This window comes from Zea mays, chromosome 2 (assembly GCF_902167145.1).
Source record: "Zea mays cultivar B73 chromosome 2, Zm-B73-REFERENCE-NAM-5.0, whole genome shotgun sequence".
Taxonomy (NCBI): Eukaryota; Viridiplantae; Streptophyta; class Magnoliopsida; order Poales; family Poaceae; genus Zea; species Zea mays.
Genome location: NC_050097.1, coordinates 140,871,407 through 140,878,054, shown reverse-complemented (window position 1 = coordinate 140,878,054; position 6,648 = coordinate 140,871,407).

Here is a 6,648-nt window from a genome sequence, read left to right as displayed (position 1 = left end):
CTTCCATCCTTCCTTAGACGAGATTCCTCGTACACGGCCTGGATGCTCAGGGTTACTGAGACCAGCCGTTAGGATGTCTCTCTCCCTTTGTGGCTTAAATGATCCTTGGCTCTGCTTAGCTGCCATTGCATATATGTTTTTCGCAACTTCTTCGATATTTGGATCATCAAAAGATACACCAGCCTCAGTTTCCCTGGGTTTTCTAGCACGGATCCAATTTTCCGTCCTTTCACCAAGTTGCTCGAAAAGCGTCGGCAACCCTGCGGCCTTCTTCTCGGTGTCTTCTTGTCTCCATTTAGAAACTTGACTCTTGTAACCACCTGTGCCTAAGTGGTGGTGGTACTTGTTCTTCTTAGATAGTTCTGAATTTGCCTCGCTTAGAGATATGAATTCAGGGCTGCTCCTTTGCTCTAGAAATACTGCCCACTGACCTTATGAGATTTTATATTTTTTTATCGGGTCTAGGCCTTTCTTTGCAAATTTTGTATTCATCTCAGAACTCCAGTTTCGAAAATTGATTGCAAGCTGCTTCATCGTGTATTCCTTCACGAGTTCTTCTGAACCCCGAGGTAGAACAAACCTCGTTAATAGCTTATTCCATATTTGATTCTTGGCATCATCTCACACATATTTCAATTGTCGGATTGTGATGTCAAGATTATCCCTAACTAAGAACCCAAGTGCATTCCGGAACTTAGGGAGTGCCTCTTCTGGAGCTAGGGGCTGACCTTTCGGGCTCACATATGAGATTTTATATGTTTTGTCAGGAAACTTGTTCAGTCCCCTGTCACCTCTTTTCCAGTCGCTCTGCATCCTTTTCCTTGACCTCTCGGTGGTTGTATCGGTCGATACCGGTGCGTCTTCGTCTTGGTTCAGCCCTGGTGCGTCTTGGTAATGTGCCACGGCTTCATCAAGCATCGCACGATATTGAGACAGGACCTCCTATTCATGTGTAATAGACATTGTGAAATCAACTAATTAGGTATACACAAACGAAACTAAAGATGTGTACTTTACCTCACACTCTTGTGGATCATAATTCGGGTCACGATGCAATTGACGCCGAGCGGCCCTATCTATGCTAGGACAAGGGTCGGTAGACATTTCATATCCTTCATCACTTGAATGTTCTTGAGAAACACCCTTGTTCATGTGGTCGGGCATTAACCCTTGGTCCTTGTTTACAGAACTCATTGAGCTATATATATATAAAAGATTGCAACAAAGAAACAAAGTTTGGAACATAAGATTAGAACACTATATATATATATATTTATAATCACACTAGGTTCTTACATAATACGTAGCCCATCATACTAAGTTCTTAGACATATAGTACATCATCCATCATACTAAGATTAGAACATATATCGTAATTTCTACTTGTCGTCGTCATCCATCAGTGTCGTCCAATCGATCTCCCCATCTTCATTGTCGGAGAGGATGATGACTGGCGCTACCGGCTCCAGATGCAAGGGCGCGGAGACAACCTCACGTGCATTCGTCGAAACCGAGGAACCCACAACGGCGCGTTGACGGCGGTGGCGACGCTTCGAGAGAACTCTTGAGGCGCACATGAAAATACGGCCTACGGCGTCTTGATGATTGAGCCTCGACTGGCGCCGGAGCTCGAGGTGGTGGCGATGCATGAGCCGCTCCGCTAGTGTACGTGCCTTGAGACGCGCTGCAATGGCATCCGTTGGGTCCATTTTGAGGTTGCGTCGATGACGGTGTTGGGGACCTTCGGCATCCGAAGGTCCTCAAAAACAGGATTTAACAGTATTTCTGGAGTATAATGTGTGAACAGGTATCTTCAGATTCAAGTCAGCATCACAGTAGACCAGAGTAATACGAAGGTTGATACAGGGCCGAAGGTGTGAGCAGGAAAGCTTCGGCGCGGTAGCAACAAGCGAAACCGACTTAAAGATGAAAAGGCTATTTAAACCTCGACAGATTACTATAGAATTATTATCAAGTGTAAAGGGCATGAATGTAATTTTGTATGGGTTGTGTCCCGTGCCTATAAATAGAAGAACAGTACCCCCGTACTGTTCACGCTGACTTGGCATTCGCTTTTTGCGTCACGCTTGTACTGTCATCTCCTTCCGATTGAAGGTACACTTGTAATTCAACGATATTTCTGTTTATGCCTAATAATAATATATAATTGTCCATGCTGTCTTTTATATTCTTTACATTTCATCCTTCGTCATTGTTTAATGAATTTATGAAGGTACGTCCTTTATAACCTTCGTCCGTAAACCATTATACCCTAAGGGAAATAATGCTTCGAAGGACGAAGGACTTTAACGATTAACATTTTCTATGTTGCCTTGTTCTTAACTCATAGCACTTGAGAACAAGCCCCCAACATTGGCGCCCACCTCCGGTGAACTCACTTCCACTCTTTGAAGTTTTTTGAACACCTTCGGCGATCATAGATCTTCGTTATGGCGCCGAAGAAAGCTTCAGCGACTGGGGCTGCAGCTCTGCAACCACTGGACCACAATCAGGAGACAGTCTCCCTGCGGGAGGCCCGAAGCCACAAAAGGAAGGCTGTCAGTCTGACACCACCAGAGGACGAGATAGATCAAGAAATCAGAGATATGGAGATGCTTCATCAACAAGTACAGAGGAAGAAAGAAAAGATGGCCAGGCTAGCTGAACTGCAGAGGCAGATAGACGAAGCCTCTGAAGAAGTCCGTCATCTTGCTCAGGATGAGCAACACCGAAGGCCTCAGCACCAAGACCTTCATCAGGAGGGTTTTCCCAACGAGGATGACTGGTATGACAATTTCCATCATGGGAAATTTGTTTTTGATGATGCTTCTCCTCTGTCCGCTGAGCTGCAGGCTACACCTTGGCCTCCGTCCTACAAGCCGCCTCAGCTTCCCGTATTCGATGGCCACTCAGACCCGAAGCAGTTTTTGATGAGCTACGAAGCAACAGTATCTTCGTATGGTGGCAATGTTTCAGTCATGGCCAAATCTTTCGTTATGGCTGTCAGAAGTGTTGCTCAAACCTGGTATTCCTCCCTTCGACCAGGAACGATCACTTCATGGCAGAAGCTGAAGGACTTGTTGTTAACTAGCTTTCAAGGATTTCAGACGAAGCCGGTCACTGCTCAGGCTCTGTTCCAGTGCACCCAGGATCACGAAGAATACCTTCAGGCGTATGTCCGAAGGTTCTTGCGTTTGAGGGCACAGGCACCAACGGTGCCCAATGAAATTGTCATCGAGGCCATGATCAAGGGGCTTCGGCCAGGACCGTCAGCTCAGTACTTCGCCAGGAAGCCTCCTCAAACTTTGGAGAAGCTGCTCCAGAAGATGGACGAGTACATTCGGGCCGATAATGATTTTCGCCAAAGAAGGGAGGAGGCTTTCAGGTTTTCTGAAATGACCAGGGGCTTCGGAGGGAGGTTCTACCCGAGGCACGTGAGATCAATTCATAACTCTACACAAAATGATGATAGAGGAAGCCAACAGCAAAGGCCACAATGCTCCTCACAGGCTTTGGGGCAACAGCAAAGCTCCTTCCGACCACCAGCTCCAAGAGGCAGAGGCGCCAGGGGCTTTGGAGGAAGATTTGGCGATCAACCGAGAAGAATCTTTTGCTTATTCTGTGGTGAGAACAAAGGCCATACTACCAGGATGTGCCATGTTACTATTCAGAAGCAAAAGGAAATAGCTGAAGCAGCAGCACAACAAGCTCAGCCGAAGCAGGTCATGCATACAGCTTCGTATCATTCGCCCTACATTCCAGAATATGTGGGCAATCATCCTGCAGTTTCTGTTGCTTCGGCGAGTCAGCCTCAAGCTTCTTGGCAACAGCCTCCGCCTCCACCTCCGTTGCAACAAGGCCAGCAGCCAGAAGGGAGCCAGTATGCTCCACACCAGAGGGACTTCAGAGAGCAGTCCGAAGCTCGTACAGTCAATAGCACTGTGCCAGAGTCAAAGCACATCTATTGACAAATATCCTACCTTAATAGCAATCTTTTTCATTCAGTCTTATTTTCTGTAATAAAGGACATTGTTTAGATTTCATGTAATTAGTTTCGTTGAATCCTACAAGGAAAATATATTTTCTTCACAGGCTTATATTGATTAAAGTTCAAAGACTTGTGATAACAAAGAGGACCTTCGAACTATCGAAAATTCTTCGAAGCAACAAAAAGTCGTTCTAAGGAACGCAGAGTAAGTTTGCCGAAGTCACAAAAAAGTCGTTCCAAAGGGAGCGCAGTGTAAGTTTTCTGCTCCAAAGTCGTTCCAAAGGGAATGCAGAGCATACAGCGAAAAGTCAACGCTGATACCGCCTAAGTAAAAGGCGAAGCGCGAAAAGTCAACGCGAATACCGCTGAAAGTAAAAGGCGAAGAAGCTCCTAAGGGAGGCTTACAGCGAAAAATAAACGCTGATTCCGCTGAAGTAAAAGGCGAAGAAGCTCCTAAGGGAGGCTTATAAAAGATTGTGTTTTATTGCAGGGATGCGTATGTATCTTCGGAATAAACATCATCTCACATGACATAACATCATCGCATCATTTCGCATAGCATAAGCATCATACATCATTTTGCACATGGCACAAGAGGTGGACACATTATCAATCTACAGAAGAACGCTTTGAAAAAAAGGGAGAAATCATAGTCACAAAAAGATACATCATTGATCTTCGGAAGTGTAGCTTCGGAAAATATTTTCACGAAGCCTGGATATTATTCATCAGAATATTGGATATTGTTGTGACAAAGAAAAATTCTTCTTCACGAAGCATGAAAAGAAGGGAAGGTGTTTTTTTTCGTCAAAGACTCAAAAGCGGTACGTGTAAAGTTTCATGCATCGTAAAGAATTGACTAACAAAAATAGGTATATTACATTTGGGGTTACAAAATGTTACAGTATATTACATTTCAGAAGTTTTCACAAAAATACTTAATCTTCTCTCAAAACGACTTCTGCAGCCTCGTTCAGGAGCCGATTGACGACTTCATCCATAATATCTTCAGCCATCTTTTTAATTTCGTCGTCTCCTTTCGGCTGAGGGCCCGAAGACGTTTTAGCAGGATCTGAAGTAAGACAGGATACGACTACATTGCTATTACAAATCGCAAACAAATCTTAAAGCCTAAAGATTACAACACAATAAAAACTATTAGTTAATACCTAATTGACCTTCGGCCTCTGCGCTCTTTTCAGCAGCCTCAGCTACTTCTCTAGCATCGTGAATGCCCTTTTCACTTCTTCGAATAATTTCTCCGGCCATTTCTCGGCCACCATTATCCCAGATATCGGTAAAAAATTTTCCACCAATTATACTAGCTTCGGCCGAAGGATCTCTTGCATCTTCAAAGGACAAAGCAGCTTCGGACTGTGCTAAAATTTTTACATGTTCACAGCCCTTCTTCTCTAAGATGGTGGCAATCCCTCTGGCACCAGAGAAGGCACATATATCTCCTCGGCTATTTAAAATTTCTTTGAAGGCCTCAGCTTCGTGGTCGATCCATTCGATGGGACCTTCGGGATTGCCTCTCGTAAAGTTTTCTTCGCTTGAGAAGGCGCCAACCCTGGCGAAGCTAGTTTTTAACTTCTTAACACACTCTATAGATTTGTTATAGCATCTCTTTCTGGACGAACGAAGCTCTTCAACAGTTATTTCTAGGTGATCGGCCCATTGGTCGCTGAGTTCTCGCTTTGTTTCTTCAAGTATGCGTTCTTCCTTGGCTCTGGCCAGTTGTTTCCGAAGATTTTCAATTTCCCGCTTCTGAGCTTCAGCTTGACCTTTAAAAGCAGCTTCGTCCTCCTTTATTTTATTTATCAATGAGTACAACATTTTATCTTTTTCGAGACCTTCGTTCCTCAGTTCAATAACTTCGGAACGAAGGTTGCTCAGGGCTATAGAACACCCTTCGTCTTCAGCATCTTTCTGTGCCCTGAGGGCATTGCTAAGTATCAGGCCCTGCAAAGAGAAATATGTCTGCGTCAATAGGTTTAAACAAGCGAAAAATTTTGGACTCAACAAAAAATACAAGGATTTCATTTGTCGCACCTTTAAGCTATTGTAAGCTAGGCTATCGGCCAGATCGTTCTTCGACAGCACCGAGAGCCCGTCTTCTAAAGTTGGGAATCCGAAGCTCCTGCTCATCTCCCGACAGACAGAAATTTCCTTGCTGTCGGGGAGACAATACAAGAAGTCTTCTTCTCCACTGCCATTGAATATTAACGCCCCCTTTGGATATTTCAGTTTTTGGGCGTAGTGCTGGGCCTCTTGCTCTTCTTTTTCCGATAGTTTTTTCCCCGAAGCATGACGAACAATATAATCACGAACTTTGGGGGATGCTTCGGGGGCAATGACACCGGTTTCTTCAACAAAAGTTGGCTTTGTTATTTTTTCTGTCTCACTTTCCAAGGATTTTATCTTTGCAGGCTCTGAGGGCCCAGCTTCGGCTTCAGTTTCTTGCCCTGGAGCTTTAGAATCAGAAATTTCAGTTGTTGTTTCAGGAATGACAGCAGCCCTTTTCGGAGGTGTGCTTGAAGATTTGATCGTTTCCAGTACATCTAGCACATTAGCCATTCTCTTTCTTTTCGGAGTCACTGCTGGCACTTTTTGATTTTTTACTGTCTCAATGTTTGCTGCAGGACTCAAAACTTCTGATG